The 22,918-nt window shown below is 36.6% G+C and overlaps 2 long non-coding RNA genes across 2 annotated transcripts; both read left to right on the top strand.

Moving 5' to 3' along the window:
- The first annotated feature begins 9,135 nt into the window (after positions 1-9,135).
- LOC127169115 (uncharacterized) lies at positions 9,136-10,476 on the top strand. Its single transcript, XR_007828199.1, has 3 exons — positions 9,136-9,444; positions 10,057-10,117; positions 10,357-10,476. It is a non-coding gene; the product is annotated as an uncharacterized LOC127169115 (long non-coding RNA).
- A 1-nt stretch (position 10,477) lies between these two features.
- LOC127169116 (uncharacterized) lies at positions 10,478-12,658 on the top strand. The gene is made up of 3 exons (XR_007828200.1): positions 10,478-10,501; positions 10,594-10,666; positions 11,692-12,658. It is a non-coding gene; the product is annotated as an uncharacterized LOC127169116 (long non-coding RNA).
- Positions 12,659-22,918: the final 10,260 nt, after the last annotated feature.

Below are 22,918 nucleotides of genomic sequence, written 5' to 3' on the forward strand. Positions count from 1 at the left end.
ACTAACTGAAAATATCAGTCAACTCATTTAACTGCACCACTGCTAATTCATGCTTTTGTTCTCTTTATATTGCAAACTAATTTTTGCTTTCTTGTATTGAGAAGCACAGTAGTTCCAAGATGTTGAATGTCATGTGTTCCTTCCTTATGTTTAAAGCTATAAATGAATCTTGGTGTTTTTTCATGTTTATGTCTTAATTGTCAACATCAACTAATCAAATCTTTTTGGAAAGCCTGTTTTACAAATAAACATATTTTAAATAAAAGACTTGGTGATCTTCAGTTTAGTGGGGTTTTGTTTAGGAGTGGGGTTAGGTAAGAAACATATATACAACCTTGGATATTTGGATATATAGTCCTTCCCACTTGGAGCTGTCCTGCACATTTGGATATGGCTCCGGGTTGCAGCTCTCAAGGAAAGAAATAATCTCTAATAAAGACCCAAAAAAGTTTGAATGTATTTGTGTCAGTTTGTTTCTTGACCACTAGATGGTCCTACAACCATAAGAAACATGAAATATAAAGGGTTTGTTTCTCTTTCCATTTAACCACATACGTCGATGCATCGGTTTACAATAATACGATTGTTGTGAAATGTGTCAAATTAATATTAAAATGAAATGAAATTAAACTGCTCATAAAATATTTGAAGAATATAATCTGGCATTCACAGAGGGTTTTACAGACAGATTAACCGACGCCCACAACTGGTCCAGAAATTATTTTACAGCAGCAGAGCGCTGGGCACAACACTTTTTGAATTTCTCAGTTTGTGTATATCCACGTGGGGTTCAGAGTATAATTTTTTTATCCGCGTTAATTTCACACTTGTCTAGTACAAATATGTCTCTTTGTTTCTACGGTGTATACGTTTTTCGTTGTTTACCTCAAAATAAATGAAGTGAAATGTGACAACATGCCCCGTAGGTGGAGAACATTGTAACGTGTAAGGGGTACGTTGTAACTTGGTCATATGACCGCTTAAATTGTCATCTGATCCAATGCAAAAAAAAAAAAAAAAAAAAAAAAAAAAAAATATATATATATATATATACACACACACACACATACATATACATACATACATTATATATATATATATATATATTTTTTTTTTTTTTTTTTTTTTTTTTTTTTGCATTGGATCAGATGGATCAGATCATTGGATCAATCATTTTTGCATTGGATCAGATCATATATATATATATATGTATACACACACACACACACACACGACGAACTACAATAATGGCAATTTTTAAAAATTAAAAATAATCAAATTTTTAGTTTCACAATGAACATCGCAACAATGCTTGTGACGGACCTGATCGCAAAACACAGCTATACAGTTCAAAACAATGTGCGCAAATTCAGAAACAAATTCAGACATTCAGAAAAACACTCCGCTCCCTCTAAACACAGCTTTCATAGAACACAACACATAAACGAGTCAAAATGCTTTACATTTCTTGAAATAATAATTTATGAACATTAAACATTGATTATCAGTTATTCTGCGGTCTTGTGGTTTCTTATTAAAATCCATATAGGTAAAGAGTGAAAATGACATCGTTAATGTCATAGATTGTAACGCAGTGTTACAACGTTCCCCTTCAGCGCGACTGGAATTTAAAACTGTTTAATGTCTTCTGCTGGTTTGCAAAGCATAAATAACTTATCTAAACTGATAAATAACAGATTGGAGATTAAAATAATAGCAGCTTTGTCTCATTTTAAATTAATACTAAAAACGGAGATGAAGAATTTACTTCAGCCAGAAATTTACTTTTACTGTGGTAAAATAAATATTCAGCAATAACTTCAAAAACCTTTTGAATTTTGGCGCACTTTTTTCTCTGTATAGTAAATATACATACATATATATATATATATATATATATATACACACACTGTATTTTTACAGTAAGTTACTGGCAGCACTGTTGCCAGCAAGCTACTGTAATTTGTTTTACAGCAATGTACTGTAATGTATCTTTACAGTATGTAGAACAATGTACTGTATACCATCAAAACAGTATTGTACTGTATTTTTACAGTACTTTGTAATTTTGTTTCTACTTTGATTATTGTGTAATTATTATTGTGTATTGTGTAGTTGGAATAGTACGTACAAATATTTAGTAAAATTGTGATACTACTGTAATTCAGAATAACATTACAAATCAAAAGACAATTCAAAAATATTTACAAAAGTATTTTTATTAAAACATTTCAAAACATTTTAGCAGTGTTGGGGGTAATGCATTACAAGTAACGCAGGTTACGTAATATTATTACTTTTTCAACCATACTAATAAGCAACAATTACTCAAGATAATCTAACATTTGTTTTCCTTTTTTTTTTTTTATTGCTGAAGAGTTTACATTTTTTTTCTTCTGTGGTCTACTGTACACACGTGAATTTACTTTTCTCAAAGCCTGAGGCTTTTGGTGTGAAAAGGCTTTTACATTTGCCAAAAAATGTTTTAAATGTCAGAAAACGCTGTCAGTTGCAGCACTCACTGTCCTTTAAACAGGGTAATTTACAGCTTTTTAAAATGTCAAAGCGCCATCAGTTGCGGCGCTCATTATCCCTTAAACAGCGTAACTTATATAATTTTTTTTTGTTTTTCATTTTACTAGTTTTTTTAATTTGAAAATCGTCAAACGCCATTATTTACGGCATTTTAAACTGCAGAAAATGCTGTCAGTTGTGGCACTCATTATCCCTTAAACAGCGTAACTTATATAAAATTTTTTATTTTGCATTTTACTAGGTTTTTTTTTTTTTTTTTTTTTTTTTTAATTGTCAAACAGCGTTATTTTTGGTGTTTTAAACAGCAGAAAGCACCGTCAGTTGCAGCACTCATTATGCCCTAAACCAGACTTGGGCAAACTCGGTCCTGGAGGGCCGGTGTACCTGCAGAGTTTAGCTCCAACCCTGATAAAACTCACCTGTTTGTAGCCTTCTAGTAAACCTGAAGACACTGATTAGCTTGTTCAGGTGTGTTTAATCAGGGTTGGAGCTAAACCCTGCAGGGACACCGGCCCTCCAGGACCATGTTTGCCCAGGCCTGCCCTAAACTATGTAACTTAAATTTATTTTTTTCCTTTTCCATTTTACTACTTTTTTTATTTTATTATATCGTCAAACGGTGTTATTTACAGTATTTTAAAATGCAGAAAACGCTGTCAGTTGTGGCACTCATTATACCTTAAACGGCGTAACTTAAATTAATTTTATTTTTTCCTTCTGCATTTTACTAGTTTTTTTTATTTATTTGAAAATTGTCAAACGCCGTTATTTACAGTGTTTTAAACTGCAGAAAGTGCCATCAGTTGTGGCATTCATTATCCCCTAAACGGCGTAACTTAAAATTCTTTATACATTTTTTATTTTGCAGTTTACCATTTCCTTTTTTTTTTTATTTTGCATTTTACTGGTTCTTTTATTTGAAAATTGTTAAACAGTGTTATTTACGGCATTTAAATGACAAAGCGCCGTCAGTTGCGGCACTCATTACACCCTAAACCCTGGACATACTGACGGCACTTTCTGACATTTAAAACACTCTAAATAACACCGTTTAGGGCAGGCCTGGGCAAGCTCTATCCTGGAGGGCCAGTGTCCCTGCAGAGTTTAGCTCCAACCCTGATTAAACACACCTGAACAAGCTAATCAGTGTCTTCAGGTTTACTAGAAAGCTACAAACTGGTGAGTTTTATCAGGGTTGGAGCTAAACTCTGCAGGGACACTGGCCCTCCAGGATAGAGCTTGCCCAGTTCTGCCCTAAACAGTGTTATTTACGGCGTTTTAAATGACAGAAAGCGCAGTCAGTTGCTGCACTCATTATCCCCTAAACGGCGTAATTTAAATTCATTTTTTTATATTTATTTTGCATATTACAAGTTTTTATTTGAAAGTTGTCAAACGGCCTTATTTCCGGTGCTTTAAACTGCAGAAAACATATCATATCGCATCATATGCGGCGGTCATTATCCCCTAAACGGTGTAACTTAAATTTATTTATTTTGCATATTACTAGTTTTATTATAATTTTTTTTTAAATGGCATAACTTATTTAATTCATTTATCTTTTTTTCTTTTGAATTTTACTAGTTTTTTAATTTGATAATTGTCAAACAGAGTTTTTTTTTTTTTTTGTTTTAAACATCAGAAAGTGCCATCAGTTGCCGCACTCATTATACACTAAATGGCGTAATTTAAATTAATTAAATATTTTTTTAGCATATTACTAGTTTTTGTTTTATTTGAAAATCATCAATGGCCTTATTTACAGTGCTTTAAACTGCAGAACATGCCATTAGTTGTGGCACTCGTTATCCCCCAAATGGCGTAAATTCAATTATTTTTTTTTTTATTTTGCATTTTACTAGTTTCTTTATTCGAAAATTGTCAAATGGTATTATTTTCTGTGTTTTAAACGTCAGAAAGCGCAGTCAGTGGCGGCACTTATTATCCACTAAACCAGACCTGGGCAAACTCGGTCCTGGAGGGCCAGTGTTCCTGCAGAGTTTAGCTCCAACCCTGATAAAACTCACCTGAACAAGCTAATCAGTGTCTTCAGGTTTACTAGAAAGCTACAAACAGGTGAGTTTTATCAGGGTTGGAGCTAAACTCTGCAGGGAACCAGCCATTCAGGACTGAGTTTGCCCAGGCCTGCCCTAAATGGTGTAACTTAAAAAAAAAATAAAAAAATGTAAACGCCGTTATTTATGGCATTTTAAACGACAGAAAGCGACGTCAGTTGCGGCACTCATTATCCCCTAAACGGCATAACTTTAATTTATTTATTTGTTTATTGTTTTGCATTTTGCTAGTTTCTTTATTTGAAAATGGTCAACCTGCATTATTTACGGTATTTGAAATGCCAAAAACGCCGTTAGTAGCTCCAACCCTGATAAAACTCACCTGAACAAGCTAATCAGTGTCTTCAGGTTTACTAGAAAACTACAAACAGGTGAGTTTTATCAGGGTTGGAGCTAAACTCTGCAGGGACACCGGCCCTCCAGGACCGAGTTTGCCCAGGCCTGCCCTAAATGGCGCAAAACTTTTTTTTTTTTTCCATCTTTTGCAGTTTACTAGTTTCTTTATTTGAACATTGTCAAACTGCGTTATTTTCTGTGTTTTAAACGTCCGAAAGCACCGTCAGTTTTGGCGCTTATTATCCCCTAAATGGCTTTATTTACGGCATTTTAAACGACAGAAAGTGGCGTCAGCTGCGGCACGCATTATCCCCTAAACGGCGCAACTTAAATTAGTTTATTTATTTTCATATTACTTTGCATTTAAACGACGTACTTTAAATAACTGTGTTATTTATGGCATTTTAAACATCAGAAAGCGCCATCAGTTGTGGCACTCATTATCTCCTAAACGGCGTAAAGGAAAATAATTTTTTCATCATTTTTATTCTCCATATTACTACTTTTTTATTTGACAATTGTCAAACTGCGTTATTTACGGTGTTTTAAACTGCAGTAAATGCCGTCAGTTGTGGCGCTCATTATCCCCTAAATCTCACGAGAAGCTGTCTTTGACACCATCCGTCACCCACCGAGCGATGCCTCACTACTGATCTCTCACTGACAGTGCGAGAATTTTGAGCAGCGTCTCACTATGGTAAGAGTGCTTCAGGTGAAGGTTGGGCGAGTGAGACAGTCACACCACCTGATGCCTTGGCTCATTCCCATAGATATGGTGTGATGGGACAGCACTCACCACCCAACGTTATCCACCGCCATCCAAAACAGCAAACCCATGAGAAGTTAACTACAGAGGCAAATCCATCAATTTTTATTTTTTTTTTTTTAAATTTGTTTATTTTCCATATTAGTAGTTTTTTTTTTTTTTTTTTTTTTTTTTTTTTCAAAATTTGTCAAACGGCATTATTTACTGCGTTATAAACGTCAGAAAGCGTCGTCAGTTCCGGCACTCATCATCCCCCAAATGGCGTAATGTAAATAATGGGGTTTTTTATATTTTGCTTTTTTTTTTTTTTTTTTCTTCAAAATTGTCAAACGGTGTTATTTACTGTTTTTTAAATGTCAGAAAGCGCCTTCAGTTGTGGCACTCGTTATCCCCTAAATGGCGTAATTTATTTTGTTTTTTTAATTTTATTTTGCATTTTACTAGTTGTTGTTTTTTTTGAAAACTGTCGAATTGGGTTATTTACGGAGTTTTAAACAACAGAAAGCGCCGTCAGTTGCTGCACTCATTATCTCCTAAACGGCGTAACATAAAATAGTTTAATAAGTTTATTTATTTTGCATATTACTAGTTTGTTGGGTTTTTTTTTTTTTTTTTTTTTTTTTTAATTGTCAAACGGCATTATTTACGGCATTTTAAACGACAGAAAGCGCTGTCAGTTGCTGTGCTCATTATCCCCTAAACCAGACCTGGGCAAACTCGGTCCTGGAGGGCCGGTGCAGAGTTTATCTCCAACCCTGATAAAACTCACCTGAACAAGCTAATCAGTGTCTTCAGGTTTACTAGAAAACTACAAACAGGTGAGTTTTATCAGGGTTGGAGCTAAACTCTGCAGGGACACCGGCCCTCCAGGACCGAGTTTGCCCAGGCCTACCCTATTTTATTTACGGCGTCAGTTGCGACACTCATTGTAATGCCTGTTCCTCTTTCAGACACTGGGCAGGGTGAGGTAGGATCTTAGATTATAACTCACTAGTTTGTCCATTTCCAAAAAATCATAATGTCCATAACACGCAACGGTCTTTTGGGTGAAGTTCCCGTTTAATATAAATTTCAGATGATACATGAACTTGGATTGTAACTTGAGCTCGTCCACCACCAGCAAACTAGCGTTTAGCAGTAAAAATCGTATGATCTCCACCACCCTATCCTACCTCTCACGCCCAACCACCTGTGGCTTTATAATTTATCAATACTGCCACCTAGCGTGAACCACCACCACTACAACAAAAACAACGAATGGCTCCCACACACCGGCCCCTAATTGGGAGAGTGTGCCCAATTAAACTACAAAAAACAGGGAGCAATAAATAAAAACTCTTTGAGTTTGAATTTCTTCGAGTCTTCTTTTTTCTTAGATTGATGTTAACCAACACTGAGCTATGAACTTTACACAGCTTCTTGTAGCAGGAAAAGCTTGGAGATAGGGCGCTCCACCTGCCCTGTCTTAGTCTTCAACTGTACGGAACGTACAAATCCTTTCTTGTCTGGGTAAGTCCTTATTACTCTTCCCATGACCCATGATCCTCGAGGAGTATTGTGATCCAGGACAATGACAATGTCTCCTGTCACAAAATTTCTTCTAGGCTTTGTCCACTTTTGCCGTTCTTGTAACAGTGGTAAGTACTCCCTGATCCACCTTTTCCAGAACAAGTCCGAAAGATATTGAACTTGCCTCCATCGTCTTCTAACGTAAAGATCACTTTCTTGAAAAAGTCCAGGGGCTAGAGAAGGTTTTCCTTTCAATAAAAGGATGTGATTGGGAGTAAGAGCTTCCAGATCATTAATGTCATCAGATACTTTGGTTATAGGACGGTCATTGAGAATGGCTTCAATCTCACATAAGATGGTAGGAAGACTTTCATCGTCCAATGACTGTTGCTGCAGAACTGAATGCAAGACTCGTTTAACCATCCTGATGAGACGTTCCCAAACGCCACCATGATGTGAAGCACCTGGAGTGTTAAAGATCCAGTCAATGCCTGCTTTTAGAAGAACACCATGAATCTTACTGTGATCAATGGCCACCAAGGCTTCTTTCAACTCTCGTGCTGCTCCAACAAAATTTGTGCCGTTATCTGATCTTAGACTTTGGATTTGACCTCGACAAACAAATCTTCTAATAGCATTTATACAAGAATCTGTGCTTAAAGAATATGCCACCTCCAAATGCAAAGCTCTACTGGCCATACAGGTAAAGATAACTCCATATCTTTTGGCCATAGCATGTCCTCTCTTGACCTCAATGGGTCCAAAATAATCCACCCCCACATTTGTAAAAGGCGGCAGATCTGGAGATACTCTTTCTTTGGGCATGTCGGCCATCTTCTGCTCATTCGGCTGTCTGTGATGCCTGCTACAAACCACACACTCAGATATTATCCTCCGACAAGCAGAATTGGCATTCGTAATCCAATACTTTCTTCGCAAGGTTGAAAGCATATGATTTCTCCCAGCATGTCCAAGCTGTTGGTGTATGGACCGCAAAATAAGACTGGATACATGCTGACCTTTAGAAAGAATCACAGGATGTTTAAGCTCCTCAGGCATAGCTGCACGACTGAGCCTTCCACCTACTCTCAACAAACCGTCCTTCAATACAGGATCCAATCTATAAATGTCACTTGCTTTCTTTACACCAGATGCTCCAGCTCTCAACATTAAAATTTCTTCTTTATATGTTTCTTGCTGACTGAAACAGACAATGGCATCTTCAGCCCTGTAGAGATCACTTACAGAAAGTGGTTGCTTAACAACTGCAGTTCTGATTTCTCTCATCTTCTCCTCTAACTTCTTCAGATCCACAGATGGGCCTAAGGAGACCATAACCTCCTTCCTCTTTTTACTCCATTCCAACAGAATGGATCTGAGTTTCAGGAACCAAGCAACAGAGATCTTGAGCTTAGACCACTCAGAAAAATTATTCATGAGCTTAGTGGTGGCATCTTCAACATGTGAAATGACATTCACCAAAATTTCTTTTTTGACCTCTGGGTCATCCAAAGAGATGGACCGAGTCTCAAACGATCTTGGCCAATATGTTTCTGGTCTTTGCAAAAAGTCAGAACCCTCCAACCACCTCTGGCATGCAAAAAAGCCATCCACACTCAAACCTCTGGAGGCTTCATCTGCAGGATTGCTCTTAGAGCTGATGTACCTCCACTGACTGAGATTTGTTGCTTCTCTTATTGCAGCCACTCTGTTAGCAACAAAAGTATGGAATCGTTTCGTCTCATTGTTGATATATTTCAACACAGTTTGACTGTCTGTCCAGAAGCATGACTCCTCCAAGTGCAACGACAGCTCCTTCCTCAACATCCTGTCGACTTTAACCACCAGCACAGCAGCTGTAAGTTCAAGATGCGGAATGGTAGTTTGTTTTAATGGTGCAACCCTGGCCTTGCCCACACTGAAAAAAGTGCACAAGGCATGTCATTACTCTAAAGAATTTGTTATACTTGAGCTAACTCAAAACATTTGATTTTCTGTCTAGCCATCAGTGTAATGTAAAAAGTTTGGTTGATTTAAATTAAAAGTAAGTCTTGTTAGTGTAAAGTAAATACATTTCTGTAAATTAAATTAAAAATATTGGTTTCCATTGTCACGTGACTTCTAACGTCATCCGTGGTCGTGCGTGTCGACGTTCAGCTTTCCGCCATCTTGTTATACCGCATGGATGAACTCGGCGTGGTAAAACGGGAATCAAGAAAATTGGTAAGTAATTTTAAACATACGTTTGGACTTATTATTAACATTATACATATATGATTTCATAAAATATTATGTTGTACTGTTGTTTTACATACAGTTAGTATTACTAGTTTGACGGCTCTAACTCTGCTAGAAGGTTTACAAGTTTCCCTCATCACCATTTTAAACCGAGTGGAAATAAAATAATAATAATACAAGTAAACTGCTTGAGGTGAGATGGATTGATATTGAAATGTAGTATAAATACTGTTTCGGGTATGCTGGAGTGCGATACATCAGCGTGCATGTACTTTATGGATGGCGCCGTCATGTATAATGTACATGCACGCTTCAGACGCTTTGTATGGACTTAACGTTGTTATTAAGCTTTATTATTATGATGATTTTTATTGATTTATTATGAAGCTCGCGTTCGCAAGGTATTCGCTGTCCTTACATGTATAGTCTCTCATTTATGATTAATGTTAACACATTACGTTAGTTTAACCAAACACGTCTTTAGTGATGTGCCTAAACACTTATTTTAATGTATCGCGTCGACCAGCTTACCCAGTAAAGAAGTCGTCTGTTTACTTTTATGTGAGCCAGTTTGTTATTTCTCTTTGTCTTTTGTAGGATGGGGTACAGCTGAACAACAATTATGACAGGTTTTGAATAAACCAGTCACATGAAAAACGTAAGTAATTTGCACCTTTTAATTATTGCTTTATCTAAAAATGTTAAAATGTAAGTGACTAATCCTGAATTTTCATAGTTTTTACCATGGGATTGTAGTATGTAGTGTTTTTGAAAATGTCTTGGGTGCCTTAATTATACCTTTTGTTGTTTAATGCTTTGTGTATATATGTATTTTTAAAACTAGTTCTCAAAGTGAAATCATTTTTTTCCTGAAGTCTATGTTTCTCTTTCTTACAGATTAATGCCGAATTTTTGCGCATCACGACCCTACATTTACAATCGAGAATTATGGCCTCTTTGGACAGACAGAGCTCTTAGCTTCTCCAGGTTATTAGGAGCAAAGGTGGAGTCCTCCATGAAAAACGTTCAAGTTATGGATCAGGTATTGGTTGCATGCGAAAAAAAATTGCTTGTGGCAATCAATTTAGCAGTGTTTTGGTCTAATAAAAACAATACACCTTGAACATTTTGTAGAGTCTGGACATATGCATCAGAATAGATCATGTACCTTGGTGAAGATGCAAGCTGTCTGATCAAAGAATACCAGGTAATGTAGACAATGCAAACTACTAAAATTTTCTCCAACCATGTTTGCCATAAAGTTATATTTCACTACCAAATCAACATTTCCCCATGTTTTACTCGCCCTCAAGGCATCCTATCTGAATATGGTTATATTCTTGAAGAACAATACAGGCAAAGTTATAATCCTACATATCATTTTACTTCCAAGAGGTAGAATGGGAGTGAATTGTTGACTTTTTGAAGCTTCAAATAGTGCATCTGTCGATCAAAAAAACTGCTCGACACGGCTTTGTGGTTTTAGCAAAGGTCTTCTCAAGCCTTGAGGGTGAGTAAAACGTAGGGAAATTTTGATTTGGTAGTGACATATCGCTTTAAAGCAGTTGAAGTAATTGTTTTATCATTTACACATCAGCCTGTGTGACTTTCTTCCACAGAACACAAAAGAATATATTTTGAAGAATGTTGTTAAGAGCCCCCCATTCACTTGCATTGGTTTTGTGTCCATACAATAATAGTGAATGGGGGCTGTGCTGTTCTGTTACCAACACTGTTCAAAATTCTGCAGAGGACGGTAATTCACACAGGTTTGAAATGACAAGATGGCGTGTAAATCATGACTGTGAACTACTCCTTTAAAAGGGGTTGGTTCACCCAAAAATGCATTTTCAACACTGTTGAGTAGATTGATAATTGCCACTGATTGGCCATTGTGGTACTGCACTTAACAAATATTTCTGTAATTGTCTACAATGGTCAACATGTGAGTGTTTGATTGTACACGTGTTTAAGTTTTTAAAAGCATTTTCAAAGCCAAAGAGAGTGTAAAAGTATGTCTTCATCCGAAAATGAAAATTTTGTCATCACTCACTCTACTCTTGTAATAAACCGTACAAATTTAATTTTTACATTGAACACAAATGAAGATATTTTAATGTAAATTGCAACACATGTTTGGGCTCTACATTGACCTCCATAATAACAAATTATAATAATAATTTTTTTTCTTCCAAAGTCCCTCAGTTATTCTCTGTTCTTGTATGTTTTTAGGCTGACCAGAGGGAGGAAGCGGAGAGAGAATTTGAAAAGACCACCATGGCATTTTTTGTAATCCGCGAAAGTGATGCTCTTAGTTGTGCACTGGACATTTCCATTGTCACTGACGGTGTGGAAGTACTAGATGAGTTGCTCTCTGTTGCATGTGCTTGTGCCATAATGTTTGGACACATTTATGCACTGAACTTAAAATATCCTGAAGGACTCAAATATACCTTTGAGGCCTTTCAAAAAATAATCATGGACATAGAGAGTAAGCAGATGAGCCGAAGGGTGCAGAACCTCTCTTCAAAGCTGCAGGAGTACATTTGTTTCCTTTGACCCAGCTACAGTGTTCTGCTGATGGTAAATTTCTTTGAAGATGTTGGACTGTATAAAGCCTTTTATACAAAGTTAACTGTACTACTGTTTACTAAACCTGATTTGTTTTATCTATAAGTTGTGTTATCTAGGGTTTGTTAAATAGTTTACCCAAAAATGAAAATTCTTTCTTTGTTTACTCATCCTTAAGCTATTCAAGTATTTAACTTTAATTAAATTTGGTTCAGAGACATTTTATGACAATTTTGATAAGTTTGAGATAATTGAGATAAGTTTCATTTTGGGGTAAACTATTCCATGAAGGTGAAAATAATTTTTTGTAATTTATTTTTTTATTTTTACCATTGGCTAATTTGGTAGGTATTTTATTAAAAGTGTTTGGTTTTACACTGCCCATTTTAAACCAGTTTTCTAAGTGACTGTTCATGGAAAGATTGCATGTTTCTCGTTGAAACGATAACTGATTCTTATGGTGAATCTACATTTTATCCAGTGTGTCTATGTATATGGATACTAAAAACTGTTATACAGTATGTTTTTATAACAATACTATACACATGGTAGAGATTATGATAAAAATTGTCAAGTTTATGATGTTTATATTGTTTATTGGTATGAGGATACTGTACACATTGTACAAAAAAATTGTATTATGAGAAAATAAATTGTCAGAAGTTTGATGCTTGAAGTTATTCATCTTTGATGATAAAATTACAGATTCTGAAAGTAAATAAATTTATTTGTATTACATTTATATTTTGAGTTGTATTTGGTTGGATGTAAAGTAAAATAATTAAGTTAATACAAAGAGAAAACATTACGACAAAGTATAATTTAAGATTTTATTAAACTTAAAAACTTTACTTGATTCAAGTCACATGCACCTTGTCATCTTGGTTTGTCAGCCTTAAATAGGATACTGTGCCATAACCATAGCTACTGGCATCTGCAAAATGATGAAGTTGTACACTGGCCAGTCTTCCAAACCCTTCTGGCTTGATACAGCGGCTTACTTTAATCTGTGATACTTTCTCCAACTCCAACAGCCATCCAGTCCATTGTTGCATGAATGTGTGGGGTATAGGCTCATCCCAAGAGATCTTTCTTTTACACATTTCTTGCAAAAGCAACTTTGGCTGCAAGGTGACTGGTGATAAGAACCCCAACGGATCGTAGATGGAACTGACAACTGATAGAATTCCACGTCTGGTATGCGGACGCTTTTCCACTGCATGTTTAAATGTGAAAGTGTCACTTTCAACACACCAATTCAATCCAAGTGCCATCTCCAAGGGTAAGCTATCCTGTTCCAAGTGCAGCTGTCTAGTTAGTTTCGATCGCTTTGCTTCAGGAATATATGATAACACAGCCCGACTGTTGCTTGTCCATTTAAGCAACTGAAAACCTCCTTTTGAGCATACTTCGGTAAGATCTGTAGCCAATTTTATAGCTTCCTCTTCTGAAGGCAAGGACTTCAGACAATCATCCACGTAAAAGTTGTTGTAGATAGTCTCAATCACTTCGACTTGAAAGTCATCCTTGTTATCTGTTGCAGTTTTCCTTAAAGCATAGTTTGCGCAACTCGGAGACGAGACAGCTCCAAAGATGTGTACCTTCATTCTGTGTTCCAATGGGCTTTGTGTCACATCTCCCGCCGGCCACCAGAGAAAGCGAAGAAAATTCACATGTCTTTCTGACACTCTTACTTGATGAAACATAGCTTGGACATCCGTCATCAAAGCAATGTTTTCCAGTCTGAATCTTGTTAAGACACCAAAGAGTGAATTGGTTAGGTCGGGACCTTGTAACAAATTACAATTCAGAGATGTTCCTTTAAATCCAGCTCCACAATCGAAAACTACCCTCAAGGTTTTCTTTCGCGGGTGATATACCCCGTGATGCGGTAAGTACCACACATGTCCTTTTTCACATTCCAACTGATCTTTAGGCACCACTTCAGCATATTTGCTGTCAATCATATGTGAGATGAACATTGTATACTCTTCCTGGTAGGACTTGTTCCTTTCAAACTTCCTTTTCAGGCAATTAAGACGCTGTTCAACTATGCACCGATTATTTGGCAAGGTGACGTTATCAGTCTTGAAAGGTAAATCCATATAATAATGTCCTTCTTGTAAGTATGTGGACCTTTCAAGAATGTCCATGAATCTCAAATCATCCCTTGACATCTCCTGTCTCTCCTCCAACGACTTCTCATTAAAGTCTTGGTTGTACTGAGAAATTAACAGTTCCTCCAATCTGGCGATAGATATCCTATTAGCATAAATGGTTGAGCCGCTTCTCTTGCAACACCCACTTTTGCTTCTTAATGGACCGTTAATGACCCAACCCAAAAGGGTCCTCACGGCATAGGGTCCACCACCTTGACTGTTAATAATCTCCCAGGGCTCAATTAAATTTGGTGCATTAGTTCCAATCAAGATTTCGACATTGGCGTCCAATTCAGGGATCTTAACACCTCTCAGATAGTCCCAATCTTCAAGATCTTGCTGGACTGGAATGTTACTTAATGACACAGGAATATCTTCTTGTGTATACACCTCTGGTAACGCAAAGAACTGGCTGCCTTCCAACTTGGCCAACTCCAATCCTGCAATAACTTGAGTTTCAACAACGTTTTCTTGACCCATAGTACGTAGTAAAATATTGGTCTTCTTACCTTGAAGATTCAACTTCTTCACAAGACTGCTGGTACAAAATGTTGCTGTACTTCCAGGGTCCAAGAAGGCATATGTCTTAAGTACTTTATCTCCTTTCTTGGACTTCACTTGCACAGGTACAATGGAGAGAGCACAATACTGATCTCCGGCCCCAGTAAAACCACAAGCCTGTGAAGACACTAGTGCATTACTAATTTCCCTTTCTTGAGGTTTAGTTACCATTTCCTTGCTGTAAATATGTAGAATAGTTGGATGTTTTAGTTTGCATTCATTACAGGTTAGACGATTTCTACATTCTTTGCTCATATGACCCACCTTCAAGCATCCAAAGCAAACTCCCTTCCCTCTCAGGAATTCAATCTTTTCTCGTTGGGAAACTTTAATCAGCTCTGGACACTGAACTAACAGATGAGACCTTTTACAGTAGAGACAAAAATCCAAGCCTGACTCCTTATAAGCATCCACCTGCTTAGATGTCTTACATATTGTGGCCTTGAGAGCTTCATTAGGAATGGTAGCTGAGGTGTTAGTTGCAAAGCTACTACCTTTGATGGCGTTCCTTGTCGGTGGTTTGTTCTTATTAATTGTCTTTGAAGTAGTCAGTTGTGTGTCTGTAATATCGCCAAAAAGTGGATGAGACAAAATCTTAACCTGCGTCTCCAAAAAGTTCACCATATCTGGAAAGGTTGCTCTTAAGCCTCGTCGCTCTTGAAGTTCACAAGCTGTTGACCTCCATCTTTCCCTTAACTTATAAGGCCATCGCATTATCACATGCTTCATGTTTGAGGGGATATTCAATTCCTCCATATACTGTATTTCAGCCATAACGTTACAGCATCCTCTCAAGAACAAGGCAAATTCTTGCAATGCCTGGACGTCTTCAGTTTTAATAACAGGCCATCCAAAAATTTTGTCCATATAAGCTGATGCAATTTTTTGCTCACTACCGAAGTGCTCTTTAAGAAGACCTTTTGCTTTTTGATATCCTTGTTGTGGCACCATGTGTAAACAACTTCGTACCAGCTCTTTAGGCTGTCCTTTGGTGTACTGCTCTAAAAAGTACAAACAGTCCTGGTAACTGCTGGTTTTTTCCTCAATATGATGTTCAAAAGCTTTGATAAATGAAAGAAATTGCAATGGGTCTCCAGCAAAAATGTCCATATCTCTCTGTGGCAGGTTTGATGACATTTGCTGTTGCACAAGCATCGCTGTAATCTCATTTTGCTTTTGCAAAATTCCACACAAAGCATCCTGATTAACATTATTTTGCATTGTTGAAGTGTTCTGTGCAGGCTGAAATATACGCAGTTGCTGTTCCTGTGCTGCTACTGAACCAGCAGGCAATACTGATGAGGTTGCAAGAACATTTGTTGACTGACGATGTGGTATAGCAGTGTCTGTTCCATTGTTCAGTTGTGGCTGCAAATTTACAGCGCTATCTCTTATTGATGTTGTTCCATGATGTTGTACTTGATCCTCTGAATGCACATTTGCAGAAAGGCTATCATCATATGCAGAGGAAACAGGTAGCGCACTTGAAGCGTTTTATATCCCACACTTCTTTCTCCCCCTCAGAATTTACAAACTCACTAGTTTTGTTAAATCGAGTTATAAAGTCCCAATTAGGAGATATAAACTTGCGCTTGTGAGAAAGAAAAGTTACAATTGTGAGAGAAAATAAAACACAGATGTTATGTAAAAATGTTAGTAAAAGGTTTAAATGATATTTCATGCTGTAACTATAGGGCTAATATGAACAGCATATGTGAATATTATGTAGACCTATTGTTTAAATCAAATTTATGATTTAAAAGTAGAGTAATCATAGCAGTTTTCATCTATAGTATGCACGTTTAAACGTCTGCGTTTAGCTTCAAAAGGCATCTTTGACTACAGTATTCCAAAAATTATTTGCATTCCGATTTTGACATCAAAAGGCACACAAATAAAATTAGACCCTACACAGCAAGCAATAGCCGTCATTACACCGTCTCGGTTAACTATAGACCCGATATAGTTCGGCTATGTGTAACCCTCTTCTAGCCCAAATAACCCTGAATTTGGATTCATTACTTGGTCTATATGTAGCCACGATTTAGCTCTGAATTGGACAGGCTATGTGTAGTCTGCTTTTAGCCCACTTGGCGAAATCGAGACAATCAGTGGTCGAATTTTAACGGCTTGGCTACAGCCCTATACCAGACCAGCGATGAGCATGGCCGAAATAGTCTTAAAATCGTTTACATGTAATTTTCGCAAAAGCAAACTTTTGAAACATTTAAATGAGCATTATTGTACATTTTATTAAATTATTTTATTGCATTATTAAATATAGCATTATTTATTATGCCAAAAATAATGCTAATTTAAATGTTTCAAAAGTGTACTTACATTTGATAATATGATGTCATGCATCCCACAAGCTGATATTTGACTGTTTTTCATTTTATAAATAAAATGCAATTACAATTCCCAACCGCTAGATGGCAATTGTAGCCCTACTGAGACGTGACTTCTGGCAACGCCAGACTTGAAAGTTAGTAAGAGGTCACTGCTGCAAGATCCCACTCCAAACATATACCAATATACGCTTTGACTGTGGTCAAAGTTGTAAAGTTGGAGTATTGGTGAAAGATAAGAACCTAGACTTTTTGATAAATAACCTAATTATTTTGTGCAAACACTTTATTCATCGATGTAACTATTTAAAGGTTAAACCCCACTTCAGCGGATGGAAGAATGACCTGAAGATAATTAAGAAGTCTCTTAATTACATGACAGACAAAAACGCCCAGAAACTCTTAGAAAATTTGAACTCGTTTTTGTTGTTAGAATGAGACCCTCACCTTTCTTCTTTTTTGTTTTGTTTTCCTGTTTTATTGTTTTTTTTCTGTTCTTTCTTTTTTGTTTTTTTTTTCAATTTGCTGTATCAACACTAACAGTGTGTTCAGTTATTGAAATGTGCCGCTAAAGTTTGTATTTGAATTGTAAATTGTACACATTAATAATAATAATAATATTAAAAAAACAAAAACAAAAACAAACAAAAAAAAAACAACTACAAAAAAAAAAAAAACAGCGACAATCATTTCTGCCGTTTTTAATTTTGTTTTTACACAAGAGAGCACTAAGTTTACCTGCTGGCGAGCAACGGGCAAACAACAAACGATAAAGGACATTCCTACTTGGTCTTGTAAGTATCTGTTGTCGTTTTAACGTGTTCATTGTTTATATATATTATTTGTTATCGTGTACAAACCATACATTTTAGCTTAGGGGTTGAGCTGATCATAGTTGATAGTGATCCGTGACTAGGCCCCATGGTTCAGCACGCATGTGATCAGAGGATTAATTGCAAAATTTAATTGATAATAGAGTGAAAGTTTATCATTTGTACGTGTTTACAAACTCACAAACTCGATTTTAAAACAGTGCAAGAGAAGGCGAAAGAGCAAACAACAGAACAAACATAGTTTTGACAAAGATAAATCTATATTAATTTATACAGTGAACACACTCAGAAGAATTGGATTGGACAAACTGAGGAGTTTCAACATCTGGAAAAAAGGTTGGAAAATTAAGAGATCCGAGCAGCAATGAAAAAAAAAACAAAAAAAAAAAAAACAATTCAGCAATGCAACATTTCTTCTCTAAAGCTCTCATCTTTGACAAAGTCAATCATTTGTTTTAACTATTATATTGAATTTATGACTGAACAATGGCTTGTTACATACAGAGAAAGCATGAGCTCATTAAATAGAATATCTTTGTCACTGTACAAGTACAATAAGATTTAGTTTGAAATTTCCAAATTGATACTAAAGCTTAAATATATAAATGACATATAATGGCAATATGAAATTTTCAATTATAAATGTTTGCAGCAGTATTCAAATAGTGCAAATAGCTCAGATGTGCAATGCAGCATTAAAATCTAAACAGTACAATCAGAAAACATAATATAATAAAAATTATATTAGGGGTAGAAATAATTATTCCATGTACATTTAAGGTTAATGTGTGTACTGGGCTATGTTTTAGTTACAGCAGCTGTCACTGTGTTGTTATGAAATCAGTTGTGCTAGACAATTTTGTACACTGACGCATAATATACCTGCCTGCCATTGGCATGTGTTATTCAGGTGTCAATATAGTGGTGTCAATACTCAAAAAGTTACTACGCAAACCAGAAAATGTAAAAATAATTCCTTTTACTGGTTATTTTGAAATGTCAAACTTTTTCCACAATTAACAACCTCAATCTATATTATATTTTAGAGTTTTAAAAAATTCTCTCATCCAAATTCAACATGAAGGGGGTGGTCCGTTGCAGAAGGAGGCATTTGAAAAGACTGCACTGTTCTCGGTCATTAGAGGTATGTATACACACAACATTTACCAGAGAGTTTCTCTCTTTTTTTACACACTGAATGGTGATACACTATATATCTTGTTTTTGTTTTTAGTGTGCATGGAATCAAAAGAGAATGACTCCCTGTCACAATTAGTGTAATTAAAGTAAACACTAAAACCGTCTTAAAACGCGCATTTTCTAAAATGAATTCTGCCTCGCTGTCCCTGAACAGTTACAATGCTTGTCCATTGTGTTTCCACAACTTCCACTCCATCACCAGCTTTACTAAAATAACCTAGCTGGGGTTTGACTAACTACAATGGTGTTTGTTTGTTTTTTGAAGTGAAAAAGTTTACATTTTTACTTATCGAAGGTAAGAAATTACGATATCGAAATTGCGTAGGCTATTTCCAGAGTATACCAGAACAAAGTGAAGAGAGGTGAATGCGGACATTAGGTGCAGCGATCACCTGATAAATTCGCGCATGGTCCTTCCAAAATAAATGCATTTGATTGGTACACCAAATTCAAACGTGACGTTTTAATCTGTAATGGTAATATGGAATTAATAGAGAAGCTCCTAGCAGCGCTAATATGTGGTGGGCGTGGTGAGGCTTTGGCTATCGGCGCTACCCATGGCCTGTCAATCTACTCCACAGCCAATCACGGGCCCCCTCCTTGCTCAGGCCCCGGGGCTTCAGGCCCGCCTAGCCCAGTGGGTCATGAAACCCCCCTGTTTCAGCACTGGTTCAGGTTCAGACTGTTTAGAGAGTTTTATTTTGCTCCCATCGAGTTAATAGCACAAATAAATGCACAGGCATTTGCACTCTACATCGAAAACATATATATGAACGCGCTGTTGCACCTCTGTTAACTTTTGAGGCTTATTTTGCGCCGTTATAATCATTTTGATGGGTTGCATCTAGGGATGTCACAATACTCAGTATAATATTGAACCGTTCGGTACGACATCCACGGTTCAATACGCGCGTGTGAATTGCGGTTTTTCGGTTTTGCATTTAAATAACTTCCTTGTTTTATTTCTCTCAGAATTTGCTGTATGTTTGCCTGCGATTTCACGTGCTGAAATGAGGAAACGCTTATATTCCCGCTTATATCTGAAAAAGCAAGACACTCAGAGCATTTTCCATTCTAATGACATGCAATGATAAGCCTTTCTAAACCTGTTGTCCAAAAAAAGTTCTAAAAACAAAAGTTATAAAAAAACATTATAACTTGTTTTTAATTCACAACATCAGTCGAGTGTTTGAAATAACTTCCTTGTGTGATCTGATGTTGATTCTTATCACAGATAGGGTTGTGACGATGAGGAAATTTCCCCACCGGTTAATCGACATGTGACAACACCGGTAATACCGGTATCACCGTGGGGGTGGGGGTTTCCTCTTTTCCTCTTTTTTCTGCGTTTAAATAGCTTATAAATGCGTGCGTATTATACTTTCACTTTCAGTTTTGCGGGAATTGGCAATTCGGCGTCAATTGTTTGAATGGACGACAACGAAAGTACAAAAAAAAAAAAAAAAAAATCACTGATATTAAACAGAACTTTTATTAACATAACGAAGAAAAAAACACAACGCCATTCTCTTTCTGTAAATTCGACTCCTCTCGTTCTCCTCACGTGATAAATGAAATATGACGCATTGTAGCCATGCTCAGTTTTTAATTATAGTGCATGCTCTCGTCTTAAGTAAATTTAGAATTATATTTTCCATTTAATTCAAATAAATATTTAATAAAAAAACGAATAAAAAAAAAAAAAAAAAAAATGTGGGGACGGTGTCACGGTGGAAAAGTGATGTCACCGGTGTTGCGTCTTAAAACCGGTAACACCGTCAACACCGTCTATCGTGGCAAGCCTAATCACAGAATGAGGCAGACGATAAATTCTATACTCATATTCAATGTATGTCGATTAGCAATGGCTTATGAAAATACCCGAGATGGCTTGAAGAACACAGATAAACCATACATTATTGCAGACGAGTGTTTATTGTCCTTACATTTCGTCATTCAAAACGTTTAACGTTATATCTTGTTTTTAATCAGTAACAGCAATAACGAGGCTTTTATCCATATTAGAGAAACTGGAACGGAACGTCATTAGTGCTACTACTTTGACGCATTTGTGTTTTTTTTTTTTTTTTTTTTTTTTTTTTGCACGAGGGCCCCCTCTGGCGTCCAGTATGAATGAAACCCATTCTATTTTGCGTAAAAATCGAAAACATAAAACCTCTCTCAAAAGAATTAAGCAGATATATACTAAACCACGCTTTTCCAGTGTACAGAGGTTTACGGGAGTATTTTGTTAATTTGTTGCAAAAAAAAAAAAAACAAACAAACAAAAAAAAAACACATTGAAGTGGCAAGATATCAGAACCGAACCGAACCGAAAACCGTGGTTAAAAACTGAGGTACGTATTGAACTGTGGACTAGCTGTATTGTTGCATCCCTAGTTGCGTCAAGAAGCTGTAAAAAGCGCTATTATACTCACTAACGTTATGAATCGCATTTGTGCCGAACTCTATGGGAAGCCAAACAGCGAACTCCTACAAAGCAATCTCTCTCGATCCATGAACATTTCTCTCAGTTAATATACACAGTCTCACAGTCTGAAGCGTCTATCATAGCAAATTAACACAGGCTGTCATGAATAATCAGGCGAAGCGTCTTCTCATAGGTTAAGAAAACGCTGCCTCATTAATAATTATGAGACACGGACGTATCATCCATGTACTATAGTCCATTGCCACGTCACAAACTGTGACGTCAACACAATGTCGATTTTAAACCCGGAAGATGAAAATAGTGCAAAAAGCTCCAAATTAACCAGTTTCCTCCAACCATTTAACTTAACAGATGCTAACATTGTCATCTATGATGTGCAACACAAACACCTCTGCTAAAGTCTCAGAAAAAGTAGTCCAGGGTTTCATGAACATTTAACCCTGACAGCAGTCCTGTATTATTGCCTGGCCTGTTACAGTCAGGCTACAGCAGGGTTACAGCAACACTAAAATATACTGTAAAACAGGGGTGCTCAACCCTGGTCCTGGAGATCGACTTTCCTGCAGAGTTCAGCTCCAACCCTGACCAAACACACCTGAACTAGCTAATTAGGATCTCAAGGAGCGCTTGATAATTACAGACAGGTGGGTTTGATTAGGGTCGAAACTAAACTCTGCAGGAAAGTCGATCTCCAGGAACAGGGCTGGGCACCCCTGCTGTAAAATATTCCTGCCAAGGCCAAATGACCCAGAATGGAATATAAATTACAGTATTTTACTGTGATATATAAATGTGGTATTGTACTGTAGATTTTTACAAACTGTGCTGCTAAATCTACAGCGATTTAGTAAATACCATAACTACGGTTATGCCAGCATGTGTGGAAATATTTAAACCACGTGTGTTACAACTAACCCCACGTTAGTTTGTGCCCTGCGCTCCCCTATTTATCATATCATTACTTAACTTTTTTTTTCTTTGATTTTTTTTTCTATTATTATTATTACCCTAAATAAGCTGACTCTAAATAGACAATTAACGTATATTGTAACTGTGAAACGTTAAGATGGCTAATTTACTTTCACAATCCCTTACAAAAATTAAGTATGGTTTTATTACATATATCATGGTTAAACTATGGTAAGTGTAGCAAAATCATGGTTTATTTTTGTAAGTGTTCCATCGTGGTCGTCGGTTGAGTTTTTGCAGCACGTTTCTGTAGGCCTATTTGGTTGTGTTTCAAGTATTTACAACACATGTGCTGTCAAACTGATGGAGATGTTTTCTTAATTTGCTGGTGATTTTTCTATTTGCATGTGTTTTTTTCCGCTGCGG

Source organism: Labeo rohita, chromosome 8 (assembly GCF_022985175.1).
Source record: "Labeo rohita strain BAU-BD-2019 chromosome 8, IGBB_LRoh.1.0, whole genome shotgun sequence".
NCBI lineage: Eukaryota > Metazoa > Chordata > Actinopteri > Cypriniformes > Cyprinidae > Labeo > Labeo rohita.